Raw genomic sequence first — 13,186 nt, forward strand, 5'->3', positions numbered from 1 at the left:
TTTCTAGAGAAACGCACAGTAGAGGACTGCCAGCCATCTAAATGATGGAGATGGAAATGTTGTCGCGTAGGGCGATGGCGGAAAGAAGCGGCAGGGATTAATCCAAACAATTCCAAGTCTTGGTTTGATTTTGAGAGTAGACACGGATTTGGGCAAGCGGCGATCATCTGAATACAAATGACATGCCCATTGCCTACACCTTTATGGTTACCGTTCTCTACTAGACCTCATTTGAAAACTGATTATGAGAGAGCGTGGAGGTCCCAAGTCCAGTGGGCTAGATAAAATGACAGTCGTGCATAAGAACTACTACACAGGATAACAAAGACGTTTCCTACCACAGAACTTAATTTAGATAGAAGAAACAAATTCATATATTTGTATAGGGGCCGAGCGTGTCAAATTTTGTACTGAAGTTGATTCTTGCCTGTAATTTTAAATATGTCTCAGGCTCTTGATTGTTCATAATTTTTGTGTTGTTGCAATTGAATATTACGTAACGAGGCATTTTTTATGTTTTGGTTGACTTCAACTTACAAAAATTGACGCCCGAAAGCTGCAAGCTGCGAGTAAAGACGGACAACTCAGTGGATTTCACTGAGTTCATTTGACACGCTAAGTAGATACGTTTGCTTGATCTATGGTATATATGACATCTGTGTTTCCTACGTAGGATCGTCATCTTAGCTAGATTTCAAAGGTACCTAGCCAACGTTACAACCGCTTACGCTTCGTAACTCTTCCTATCGCTCTTCTGTAGCGGCACAGTATAATAAAGAGTACTATCGTACAGTATGGCCACTCCCGCTCCCCGCTGAAAGTGCCGCCCACCCCCTCTCGGTTACCTGACAGTTACCGCCTGTCAAAAACGCGAACAGTCGACCTGTCATATCTCACTCATACAAGCATGGTACGCGTTCACCTACACGAGCTTAGACTGTGTGCTAGGAACGCGCCTCTTTCATTTAATCGCCAGTGTCCGAGGTGTGGTAGCGGCGCGTAGCCAGTGCTTCGATCGCCACGTAGTGTCAACGGTTGTCACTTCCACTAGGCCTGCAGTGTGCGAAGCCAGTGCACAAACGCCCACGAAACGCTCACGATAATATCTCTTTCGTAGCTATTTATCTCTATCGCTCTTGCAAGTTGGCGCGATAGAGCCATACTATTTCTCCGACGCGAAACGAAAACGAAACGCCGCGAAAGGTAGTAGGCTCTGTCGCGCCAATATACAAGAGCGATAGAGATAGATATCTACGAGCGTTTCGTTTCATGAGCGTTTGAGCCATTCGGCTACGCGCCCAGGGCAGAATGATTCGAGACTTGGATAGGCCACTCTAGAACCCTGTCTTATTGACTACGTGCTGTATTTGTCATAGAAGTCACTTCGACGTGTTACTGTGAAAGGGTTCTAAAGTGGCCTATGATTCAATTGGTTGACTGTATGTCGAGCGTTTCAGTAGCTAAGGCTTATTAATGAGGGACATAACATAACATAAATAACTTTACCTAGACTAGACTTGGCTTACGAGATAACCGCCATGTGGGATGTTGATTCGACGATCATTGTCCCGATAGTCGTTTCAGCGAACGGTCTCATAGCGAAGAGTCTCGACCAACATCTCGAGAGACTCTCGCTATGTGGTTGGATCAAGGGTCAGATGCAGAAGGCGGTGATCTTGGACACGGCGCGGATAGTCCGACGGTTCCTCTCTCTGCAGCCCTAACCACCGGCAGCTTGGGCCCTGCCCCGCAGCGCTGCTGGCGGCACCCTAGGTTAGGTTTTTTATAATGTGTTTATATATTTTGTATTGTTTTGTAAGTGGTTTTGTATTTTACTTTTATAATCATATTATAAAAACGTAGCCTAGAATTAAAATGAATAAAGAGAAAAATAACTTTAAACATGAACGTAGCACTTAATAACTATTCCTGTGATTATCAATTTTTCTCATGGGAAATAACCATGTTTAAATCACGTATTTAACACTAGCTTTTGCCCGCGGCTTCGCTCGAGTTGAATTAGAAGCTTATGGAATGCTCCATACAACATTCCACCCTCCATTTTAGGGAAGGTGGGGGGGTAGAAAGAGACAAGTAGCCTATGTCACTCTCCATCCCTTCAACTATCTTTACATAAAAAATCACGTCAATTCGTCGCTCCGTTTTGCCGTGAAAGACGGACAAACAAACAGACACACACACTTTCCCATTTATAATATTAGTATGGATTATTGTGATCTTTAACATTACAACTTGTGTTTTATATCATGCATCGTCTAATTTAGTAACATGTTCTTGATAATAGCTCCCAAATTGGACGAATAGATATGACTTTGGTCTAGCTAGAATAGAACCAATGAAACTGGAGATGAGTAATCGTATCGGAAGTAATACACACAGTGTAACATGAGAAAACCGAATAACTTTAACAGCGTATTCATCATATTAGAAGAGTAATTATAACGCAGAATAATTATGAATTCACGCGATATAATCCGTTTTCATAGTTTTATTTCATGAGACTCAGGCAGGGCATTCCCCATGATCATCATCATGATCATGGGGAATGCCCTGCCTGAGTCTGTGTTTCCACATGAGTACAATCCAGGTCTCTTTAAAGCAAGAGTAAATAGGTATCTCATAGGTAAGCGTGCTCCACCGTAGACCGCATCATCATTTACCATCAGGTGTGATCGTGGTCAAACGTCTACCTATTCATACTTACTTACTTACTTACTTCACTGGCTCAGCGACCCAAAAAGGATCTTGGCCTCCGACACAAGAGATCGCCACTCTGCCCTATCCTGCGCCACTTCACGCCAGTTGGGTACACCAAGTGCGGACAGGTCTTTCAGGGCTTCCTCGCACCAGCGATATCTGGGACGCCCACGCGGACGTTTTCCACCTGGGCGTCCCACATATGCTCTTCTCACACCACGATCCTCTCCCATCCTTTCCAGGTGGCCAAGCCAGCGGAGTCGTGTGGCTTTGATCTCGCCAATTATATTAGGCCTATTCATACTAATAAATAATAAATTATCGCGCTAACCGAAGACAATATTACCATTCCTATTTTTTTTAGGTTTACAAGATAATAATAAACTTTCAGATAGTTTTTTATGTTCTCACTTTGTGTTAATTTACTTGTACCGTGAGAAAAGCATTTGAACGTTTGGGCGTTCCACTTTCTTCACACAAAATATATCTAGCAGCATGGGCCCAGAATTTAAGTTTTTACATTTAGTAGGTTATTTAGTAGGTTTGACGACCGGTCTGGCGCAGTCATGACCATTCGAATCCCGGTAAGGGCATTTATTTGTGTGATGATCACAGATATTTGTTCCTGAGTCATGGATGTTTTCTATGTATATAAGTATTTATATATTATATATATCGTTGTCTGTGTACCCACAACACAAGCCTTCTTGAGCTTACCGTGGGCCTCAGTCAATTTGTGTAAGAATGTCTTATAATATTTATTTATTTATTTATTTATTTAAAGCATCTACATCCATACTAATATTATAAATGGGAAAGTGTGTGTGTCTGTTTCTTTGTCCGTCTTTCACGGAAAAACAGAGCGACGAATTGACATGATTTTTTAAGTGGAGATAGATGGAGGGATGGAGAGTGACATAGGCTACTTTTTGTCTCTTTCTAACGCGAGTGAAGCGGCGGGAAAAAGCTGTCACTCTCCATCCCTTGAACTATATCCGATTAAAAAATCACGTCAATTCGTTGCTCCGTTTTGCCGTGAAAGACGGACAAACAGACACACACTTTCCCATTTAAAATACATTGTATGTCCGAAAAGGGTAAAACTGTTGATACTCTCACTGAAAAATGTACCTAGTGTTACTTCCTGTACCTACACAGTTTAAACAATAAATATTTCTGATTTCTGATTTTCTGATTTATTAAGTCATTGAATAGGTTTTTTTTTGCTTTTTCTTTCAATTTGGCAAACCAAAAACGATTTAAAGATTATACGGTCCATACGCGAATTTGTATGATTTTGCACCCTGTGTTCTCTAGGAGAGAGTTGAGTTTACATAGCGATGTACCGTTCTTGGTAATTTACCCGATTTATATGGGGAAAGTTACTTCCCGGGAAATATTTCCCATACAAATCGGGTAAATGGTATAGTTACCTAGCTATAACATTAATTTATTATTCTTTCAGACCAATGAGATTTTTAAGGCTTACAAAAACCTGCAAGGTTTGAGGTTATACCATATTTTTTAAAGGAATATCAGCCATATCTTCACTAACAATTCAATTTCGATTCCAATGCTTACATTGAGTATGGTGAATAGGACTATTGTAAGAGTCGTAGAAAAAAGCGGCAAAATTAAGATGGTACCATCTTGGAATCATTCTCCAAAAAAAAAAAATATATATGTGTATATATTAGTTGGCAGTTTGCGATCAAATGTATCTTTTTTAACAGTCAAATTAGAAAGAAAGAGAGTTACAATAATGGTTATTATCTAACGCGGAGTCTGAACCGCAATAGTATTTTCAATAATAGGTAATTTCTTTAGTCCGTCAAGTTAAATTTTAAATAAAAACTGTATTAACACTATGTATAATGATTTTTCATAATATGGTTGTAATTATAATGGATAATTTTAGGAAACCTTCTTATTTTAAACTGATGCGCATCAAGGTATTAGCAAACAATTTACTGTTAAATCTATTAAGTAATATAACATATTTCACCTTTAAAATGAAATACCTATTACATGATTTAAACCTTAGTCAAATATTTATTTTTAGTAATAGCATTATTCTTATTCCGTCCCCAATTTTTCAACTTTTATTGTTCTCGTCCAAATTTCTCTCAAAATGGCGACGCGCGCGCACTTAGTAGGCTTCAAAAAAGAACAAAATCCAAGATGGCCGACTTTCTCGCCAGTACCTAGCGCGTGACGTCACAGGACGACGTGTCCTTGCGACTATTTCTAGCTTTATCCTAAGACTTTTGTTTGGCATTTCTTTTTTTTGTGTTTTAGAATAAGGGGTTAGAAGAATGGATCTGGTGAGCGCGATTTTGGCATCAGCGTAAGTCAGTTATAAGTATTTATGCTTGAATTTAAAATTATTTAACTAGATATTGAGATACAGGGGCTTAAATTAAATATTGAAGTTTTTGTTTTGTTTATATTTTATTTTATTTACAGAACAAGATGTGAATAAACACAAATGTGCTACGTGAAACAACGAAAAATAAGGGCGAACGAAATGGATAAAACATAAAAAATAACGAAAATAAAATATAAGCACTTACCAGATGAAATGAACAGAACAACAGGAAAAAGTCCAAACAAAAGTTCATAAAAAATAAAAATTAAATAAATAAATCACAACACGACACAAGGCACTAGAGTCTTTTGAAAAAATTTTGTTTTATTATTATGTCATTATTGAGATTCCTGAAATTGAATAATTCACTAAAATTAGACACTGGCCGCCACCATCGATATTTCGATCAAAACGCCCGTTAGACAAAAGGATTAAAAAGTCGAAATCGTTTAAAAATCGAATGTGCGATCCGAATTCAAATTAGAATCCTGTTAGCGCGCGACGCTTCGTGTTCTTTATTCGAAAAAATATGTTGAACCGACGCACCAACAAGACAGGAAGGATCACTTCCTAGTGTAGACAAAATTATTTTTTAAAAAGTCTGGAACGAGCGTTTTGAGCCAAAAAATCTAACCTATCCTAACCCTGGCGAGCGGGCGACTGGCGGGCGCGTAGGGGCCGCATTGCCAAATATTTTTTTTGCATCTCGGCCGAATTATGCACTTGTATGCTACGTTCCCTTCATTGTAGTGGTGCGACATGTACGTATTGGCCATTTTTGTGTGTGCGTGTGTCACTCACACAGAGTTGACCGTCGAAAATTTTATATGTGCGCGTAGCCCTTTCGGGTTATTTAAAAAATCGTTGTGTTATGTAAACATGAGTTTTTTTTTTAATATTTAGGTGTTGGGTGTTGGGTTCAACGGCCGTGTTTTTCGGGAACTGACTAATTCCGTTTTTAAGGATGTGTTTTGACGTCTCGAAGAGATCTGCGCGCGCGCAGGCGCTATCACGAACTGCGCTGCAGTTTGTAATAGATCGCATATTGTTTTTTTCTAACGCATGAATCACCTTTGTGTGTTAGTTGTAGGTGACTGGTAGGGTAATGAGCTGTTTAGTGGATATAAATGACTGCTTTTTGTACTTTAGTTCTATAATTACATCGATTTTGGTGTAGTTTTTAGCTACAGCAATGTTGTAGCGACCTACTGCATCTTACGGTTTCTATCGGCGAGCTAGATATACACCAGATAAATATGTTGTGTTATATGTTCTTCTAAGTTGATGCGGTTAAGCTAAAAGAAAAAAAAAAAAACACCAAACATTTTACCCAAATTTAAGGCCCAAAACAATCCCAAATCTGATTCTCAAACATCTACGCTTTGAGGAAAACACTCTTAAAGTCTCTAATAAACTAACAAATACGAACTCTATTTCTGAAATTTGAGTCATTACTGTCAAAAGCAGACAAACAAAATATGAGATGTATGTGATCATATCGGTCTGTGGGAAATTTCGTCCACGCACGTATTTTTCATACCAAGGCAATAAAGTACTCCCTACACCGACAACTTTTGAAATCAAAAAGCAATTGCTCGTTCGACCTACAAGCTCATTATGAAGCTTTCTTCAGTTGACCAATAAATAGACCAACAACGTCTGATGGAAACTATGTTAGTTTCTTCGTTCGTTTTAACTAAGTACGATTATTACAATATTGGTACAACTATGTTCAACAAAATGAATACTTAAGATTCTAATCCAGACTAAGTCTACCATAGTTTTTGATAAGATCATGTCCGGAAGTTTACTGAAAACATCCAAAATACATTGTTACAAGACTGGTAGAAGTAGAACCCCTGTTAATTTTATGTTTGCCCTGTGTGTCCATTGTTTATCATTTATCTCGCAACCATGGTTACGCCTGTACTTAAAGGAACACTGGAGAGCATAATGTATCGGAAACATTGTATTCATTTCATTTTAATTTAATAATGTATTGACATAAATTTTGACCAATTACTACTGAGCAGTTCCCGGCAACTTTGTACATAGCAACGTCCGCAAATTTTAGTTGATCCTATTTTGTTACTTACATTGAAAATGAAAATGAAAATGAAATATTTATTTTTCAAGTAGGCATATTACAATGCGCATATGAACGTCAAATAAAGCTACGCCGGCTCTAACCCTACGCCTCAGCCTCGAGAAGATTTCAGTCCCCCCTCAGTTGGGAGGGGGGTATCCACTATGGGACCGGCAAGAAACTCGGCGGGCAACTTCTTTTCAAAACATTACATCTTATAACTAACATGCATTAAATAACAAGATAAAATTTAACATGCAAAAGTATTCATCAAAGAATATGAACAGACTAGGTACTCTATGGAAATTAATTTCAATAAATTATCTTATTGCTTAATAATACGTCGTTCTTCTTCAGAGAAAACATATCAAATTGTCACAGAAGAAAAAGGTAATATGAATCTCAATATCATTAAATATGTAATTTACCTACACAACATAAAATATTTGATGTGCTTTCTTATCTGGCCCCGTAGCCGAATGGCATTTCTCCGACGCCAAACGAAAGCGATACGCCGCTGGCTCTGTCGCGCCAATACGCAAGCGCGATAGAGATAGATATCTACTAGCGCTTCGTTTCGTGAGCGTTTCGTGAGCGATTGTGCCATTCGGCTAGCCACCCTGAACTGTGTCCTCTATACATAATACAATTATTTTAATTGCTATTCGTTGCATTTAGCAATATAAGTCGACTTTCGTAAGATACATACAGGATAATTGTTATAATTAAGAAAATATAGATACTAGAGAACCTTAGTGACGAAATATAACTTACTAAAATCTCAATTCATCAAAAAAATCTTGGTAACAAAATAGGAATAATAAAAACAAATTTAACTTTTTCCTTAATTTTTGTACAAACTTTTCAAGAACTGCTGTAGTAATCTAATTAATTTTAATACACCATGTAATAATCATGTAAATAAATTTTGATGTGTAATATATAACAATACTATAAATAAATGAGTATGAGTATGAACTTGTTACGAAAAAGTTTATCTTGAAGAAAACTTCCAGGTATGTAACAACTTGCATTTTGTCTATTTGAATGATCATCAAACTATAAGCCATCTTTCCGCATTTTTTCAGTTTCATCTGCTGAGGAAACCGAAATTTTTACCCATAATTTTTCACACAAAGCGTGCAGGTCTTTCTCTTTCTGGGTTTCTATTATATAAAAAGGGGTTCCCTCTATTTGGCATACCTTTAATTGTGTCGCTTAACTTCAAACCTGGGTAAATCTATTCTTTCTGCTTTAAGGTTGAATATATAAAAATATATAATATGATCTGAAAGATAATCAACCTTATAGCAAAATGGATTTACCCAGTTTTGAAGTTAAGCGACACATTGTCCGAAACGATTTTCGCATAACAGACTTCGCATAATCGATTTTCGACGAATGTTACTTTGTCCGAAAATAAGTTTGCATAATACTGTTTACGCCGATTGTTTTTATGAATAAAATTGATTGGCATAATTGTACTTGGCATATTTCTTAAAATCACAATAACAACCATACTCAACAAACACAACATTTTGTCAAGAATTTCGGTTAGGTTAGGTCAGAACTGCAACATCAATACCTATGATAAAAATTCTGCGTGGTAAATTTCGACTACTTAAACAATGTTATGCACAAATAATTTAGGCATAAAAACCATTCGGCGAATAACCTTTTTACACGAAATTTATTCGGACAAATAAAAATATGCCTAGACAAATTATGCGTAGCTAAACTATGCCATAACAGACTATGCGAAAGGTGAATTATGCCAAAAAGAATGTTTGATTGTAAAATTAGGCCAAAACAAAGGGAACCCTATAAAAGATGTATAGCTATAATAACATAATTAACAAATGATATTTAGAAGTTAGTGTCTACACTACTAATATAGACAGTTAGACACAATAGCTTAGCTCATTCTCATTACCATAGATAGTCCTGTCGTCTAGACGACAAATTACCATAACTATTTGATGTAGACGCATCTAACAATGCGTTAGGGGTTTTTAAATCTCATCATCATCCTCCTTGCGTTATCCCGGTATTTGCTGTGGCACCCAGGATCCCATGGATGGGATCCTGGGGTCTGCTTTGACGACTAATCCCAAGGTTTAGCTTAGGCACTAGTTTTACGAAAGTGCCTGCCATCTGACCTTCCAACCCGAGGGGTAACTATAGGCCTTATTGGAATTAGACCGGTTTCCTCACGATGTTTTCCTTTACCGAAAAGCGACTGGCAAATATCAAATGACATTTCGCATATACGTTCCGAAAAACTTATTAGTACGGGCTGGGGATCGAACCCGCGATCTCCGGATCGAAAGCCGCACGCGTTTACCGCTAGGCTCCCATGAACCGCGGCATATGCCGGGATAACGCAAGGAGAATGATGAACGTAGGTCATTTAACGTTAGGTTTTTTAACTTTAGACATTGTGATACGTACCCGAATGATGATCATGTGCAAAATTTCATCAATATTGGTTCAAATTTTTATGCATTTTATTTTCTTCAACTTTGTTATATCCGTTTCGCAAACATTGTTTGTATGACTGTAATGAAGGAATACAATCTAATAAAGTATGGGTAATGGAAATTGAGTTTTTTAGTCCTGTTCAAATATTTTAAATGAAAAAATGGTAAATATTTTATATTATAAAAATCTAAATACCTAAGCAATTTTTGTACATTACATTTTAAATAACTAGCCCTTCAACTCTCCACTCCGCAAATAAACCAAGAGACACACTCACAATTTAACGACTTTCTATTTCACCTTGAAATCTAAAGCTCAGTGCTCACGCGAAAAGCAAGCCTATAAAGCCCTATGCAATAAAGATATAAACAGCGCGTACGGGCGAAGGTCACAGGGACAAGTAGGACACAGGTGCCTGTTCCATAGAAAAGGGGCCTATTTAGTTGTTACCATGGCAGGTTGTGATGGGATTTTTTGTGAAACTTCGTTTAAGTTTTGATTTGTTTTTGGATGATAAAAAAGTTGCGTTTCTTTGACTGACGTTTTAGATATAATAAGTGAAGGTAGATACATTAAATTTGCCTAAGTTTGTAGTTTATATCGTTACTATTATTACGTAGGGAGACGTAAGGATGTATTTGGAAATAATGCAAAAAAATTTAAAAAAAATCGAGTATCTACATAGTTGAAATATTTATTTATTTAATACTAGCTTTTGCCCGCGGCTTCGCTCGAGTTAAATTCGAAAATTACGGAATGCTCCTTACAAACTTCCATCCCCCATTTTAGGGAAGCGGGGGGTCAGAAAGAGACAAAAAGTAGCCTATGTCACTCTCCATCCCTTCAACTATCTCTACTAAAAAAATCACTTCAGTTCATCGCTCCGTTTGGCCGTGAAAGACGGCCAAACAAACAGACACGCACACTTTCCCATTTATAATATTAGTATGGATTCACACATTAACACAATTACCTCTTTAAGCGGACAATAAAACTATAATCGTGTCTCTAACTATATGGTTGCCCTAACCCTCATCAATAAATTAAAATACCTCATCAAAATTCAAATTCCAAACAGCGTAGTTCCGCCAAAATTAACACGTTATCTTTAAAAAAAAAATTGGACCAACACAAACAAAACAATATCGCTACGCCTGCGATGCATGTGCGCGAGCAGAGATTATAAGGCTATACCGGATGTCCCGTAAACCAAAATCAAAAGAAATGTTTTTTTTTTATATTGGGGGCACCTTACACAGATGAACTTAGCCCCAAACTAACCAAAGCTTGTACTATGGGTGCTAAGCGACGATATACATAGTTAAATAGATAAATACATACTTATATACATAGAAAACTTCCATGACTCAGGAACAGATATCTGCGCTAATCACACAATTCACACAAATAAATGCCTTTACCGGGATTCCAACCCAGGACCGCGGTTTAGCAAGCAGGGACACTACCGACTGAGTCAGATCGGTCGCCAAATTCATTTTACCTGAAAATGTCATGGTTTTCGAGATATTGGCCGTTTTATAAAACGTAAAGAATTTTTTTACCTCGTACCTAAACCAGATGTCCTGTCACCCCTTCACCCCTTTTAATTTTGGAATTGGTATAGGTACGGTACATTCTGTATATTCATAAAGGGTCTTGGCGCGTCTGTATATTCATAAAGGGTCTTTGAGTCTCACGCGTTCGAATTCAGAAAATTGTCATTGAAAATAATAAGCAAGTCACCGTTTTCTAACGGTATTTTAGTGACAAAATCCCGTATGCGAGATTCAAAATCGCCTCCCTGGGGATCGATTTTTGAATTTGGAACGCACAAATTTGCCGTTCGAAAGTCTGTGGAAAACGACTTAATCCTGTTTTTGAAAAAGGAAGGCTAGTAATTTTAAAACAAGTGATAATGACCACTCGTTTTCGGTTCTGTTAGTAGAATTTAAGTCGCTAGTAGTGGAGATATTATTGAACGAATTTCACGAAATCGAATGGCCGAGATTCAAAAATTGGCCCCCTGTTGGGATTTCGAATGGGAAGGGCCTTATTCAAGTGTAGTCTCTTTTTAATGATTCTTGGAACTACGAAGCCTAAGGATTTTTTAGATATGGAATGCCATGTATAAGGACTATAGCTTGCTAATGTCATCATGTTGCTAGGCAGAGGGATGGCTAAAATGTTAAGAGGGCTTTCGTGTTAAAAATAGTGAAATCGCAACCGAGCGCTCGATCATACCGTGTGTAGTATCAAATTAAAGGGCTTTGCGAGTAGTTTATAAATATATATCACATTATAGGACTTTTTCTACTTGGTCTAACAAAATATGAGAAAATGTCCAAAAGTGGTAATAATTGTACCGGTGAAGGCTCGTTTTCAAAAAATTGGCAAAAATCAATAATAGCAATTTATAATCACTAAGGCATAACAGCAATTTAAGTAAACGTTGCAGATTAATTTAGTACAAAACTTACTTCGATGTGATGTAGATTTTCAAAGAAATTGTCACTTAATTTTAGGTAATTTCTGAAAAAATTGAATTCGCCTTAGGCTAGTTTACTCTTTTTCAAAAACTTAAAATAAAAATCTAGTCTGAAATGATTGTGGTACAGGATATACGAATTATAAATTTACCCGTTTTAATATTCAAAATTGTCCAAATTTTACAAATAAGATCGACTGATTCAGCTCTATACGTTCGTTTTTCTAAACGTGCATTAGAGAAAAATTCATAATTAATTTAGTGAGTTAGTTTTCAAAAATCCAGTCTTATAAAAATCAAGATAATAAGATGCTCTAACTGGAACTTGAATTAAATAAATCTATTGGATAACGGAAAGTGTAGTATTTCACCGACTAAAACTATCAATTTTACATTCTTTGACGTTTTTTTTGAAAGCACCCTTAACGGAATGGTGGTCGCTTACAGATGTTAGAAACACTTGGCATCCGTTGGCTCGTTGGGTGGACGACATCCGGAAAATTGCGGGGTCATAACCTCACAACTGGATGAGACTAGCTCAGGATCGGGATGTACTAGAAGAGAGGCGGGAGGAGATATGACGATGATGATTTTTTTTTTAAACTACGTCGGTGGCAAACAAGCATACGGTCCGCCTGATGGAAAGCGGTCACCGTAACCTATGAACGCATGCAACGCAAACAGTGTCACATGCGCGTTGCCACCCCATTAGCAACTTGTACATTCCCTTTTGCTGTGTTAAGTACACAGCAAAAAGGAGTGTACAAGTTCCAAGGAGGGTTCGGGTTGCCGACGACTCTAAAGGACAATATACGGATGATATCAAAATTAACTACTTTTATGTTTACTTTAGTATGAAAATGAAAATGAAATATTTATTTTTCAAGTAGGCATATTATAATGCTCATATGAACGTCAAATAAAGCTACGCCGGCTCTAACCCTACGCCTCAGCCTCGAGAAGATTTCAGTCCCCCCTCAGTTGGGAGGGGGGTATCCACTATGGGACCGGCAAGAAACTCGGCGGGCAACTTCTTTTCAAAACATTA

At 37.5% G+C, this 13,186-nt stretch overlaps 1 protein-coding gene across 1 annotated transcript in view; it reads right to left on the reverse strand.

The window, feature by feature from the left end:
* The window catches only part of LOC125230157 (broad-complex core protein isoforms 1/2/3/4/5), a 206,448-nt gene extending 200,705 nt beyond the window's left edge, over positions 1-5,743 (reverse strand). Inside the window, exons 1-2 of the mRNA XM_048135202.1 lie at positions 5,721-5,743; positions 5,292-5,436 (exon numbers count right to left, since the gene is read on the reverse strand). The gene's annotated coding sequence lies outside the window, so the exon portion shown is untranslated. The remainder of the gene's footprint in view (positions 1-5,291; positions 5,437-5,720) is intronic.
* Positions 5,744-13,186: the final 7,443 nt, after the last annotated feature.

The sequence above is a fragment of the Leguminivora glycinivorella genome, chromosome 10, assembly GCF_023078275.1.
Source record: "Leguminivora glycinivorella isolate SPB_JAAS2020 chromosome 10, LegGlyc_1.1, whole genome shotgun sequence".
Taxonomy (NCBI): Eukaryota; Metazoa; Arthropoda; class Insecta; order Lepidoptera; family Tortricidae; genus Leguminivora; species Leguminivora glycinivorella.